This window comes from Jaculus jaculus, chromosome 9, assembly GCF_020740685.1.
Source record: "Jaculus jaculus isolate mJacJac1 chromosome 9, mJacJac1.mat.Y.cur, whole genome shotgun sequence".
Classification (NCBI taxonomy): domain Eukaryota; kingdom Metazoa; phylum Chordata; class Mammalia; order Rodentia; family Dipodidae; genus Jaculus; species Jaculus jaculus.
Genome location: NC_059110.1, coordinates 80129922 through 80131694, shown reverse-complemented (window position 1 = coordinate 80131694; position 1773 = coordinate 80129922).

Here is a 1773-nt window from a genome sequence, read left to right as displayed (position 1 = left end):
CTTATTTCTGCATTTGTGCTCTATAGACATGATTTTACATACGTAGGTAAAATGTAGGATTAGTAGATGAGGCAAAACGTATCATAATTGGACTGCTGAGCCCCCCCTCATTTTTCTTATTTTAATGATTGTCTACTGAAAACTTTTCTGAAAATATGACTTCATTCTTCATTATGGCTACATAAAATGTCATTGTATTCAATGTGTTTTGTGCATAATATCATTATTTTTAATGGGCATATAAGTCAGTTTCATATTTTGGCTATTGTGAATGCTGTTTCAGTAATCATGGAAAGGTGTGCACTTATCGCTCTAGTGTGCTGCTTTAGGACATATACGTAGGTGTGTTTCGTCCCGGTCATATGGTAGCTCTGTGTGTCTATGTGTATTTTGAGAAAAAGTGTCCTATGACTCAAGATGGCCTCAATCCTGCTACATCCCTTGGGGGCATACGACTTCTGATCCTCCTGCATCAGCTGCCAAGTGCTGAGTTTGCCTGATTGTGCAGAGGTACATGGGTTCTGCAAATATGTGGATTGAATCTTAGGATTTCAGATTTTCAATAGTTGATTGACAGAGAAAGAGAGAGAGAGAGAGAGACAGAGAGAGAAGAGTGGGTTAGAGAGACAGAGAGAGATTGAGAGAGAGCGGGCACTGTAGGGCCTACAGCTACTGCCAAGGAACTCTACATGCAGGTGCACAGGTCACCTTGAGCATCGGGTTACATGGGTCCTGACCAATGGAACCTGGCTCTTTTCGGTTTGCAGGCAAGCACCATAATCAGTAAGATATCTCTCCAGCCCAAACCTTGGGATTGCTGCTTGCTAGTCAAGTAGTATATACCTGAGCTATATCTCCAGCCCTTCTTTACCTAAAGATCTCCATGTCAACAGATCACACAGACATTTGCATTTCAACATTTATTTTAGCACCATTTACAATTGAAAATTGGGGCACCAGCATAGTGGCCAATAACAGAGGAGTGTGTAAGGACATGTTGTACATATGTGCTTTGGTATAGATTTCAACCATAAAACCAATCCAAGTTATGTTGTTTGCCAAAAAAGAAAGAAAACAGAGGTAATCAAGGTAATTGTGTCTCAGAAGAAAAGATAGCAAGTCTTGGATCCTATGTATTTCCTACATTTTACACAGACTCAGAGACTTATGTACTCCGCTTGATAAAACATTGGAGAGAAAGTGTTCACGGACCAATGGGTATTCACAGGAAGAAGAGTGGCAAAGGGAGGGTTCACTGTAGAAGGAGATATGATCCATGTAGCAAATATACTTTTTTAACAATTATTTTTATTGACAACTTGTGTACTTCCAGACAATAAATCATGATATTTTCCTCCCATCCCCCACTTTCCCTTCACAACTCTGCTCTCCATCCTATACTCTCCCTCCCTCATTAGTCTCTTTGTAAGTTTCATGTCATCGTCTTTTTCTCCTGTTATGACAGTCTTGCGTAGAGGACACTGCAAGTCTCAAGTTTGGCCAAATAAGCCAAGTGACCAAAGGAGAGCAATAGTGGCATGTGACATCTGTTGGAAAACAACTGCTTTCGAATTGTACCGAATGCCTGCTCTGTGGGACGCAATCCACGCCTGCTACTGAAAACCTAATCGTACGTCTATGGCAGGGCAGGTGATGAGACTTATGGGTAGAAAGCCTGCTCTTGTCTGGATAAATGCCTATTTTATTGTCACCCAACTTCCTTGGAAGCTCTACACTAAATGTTCCTATTTTCATGTTAATGCTACTCTCACT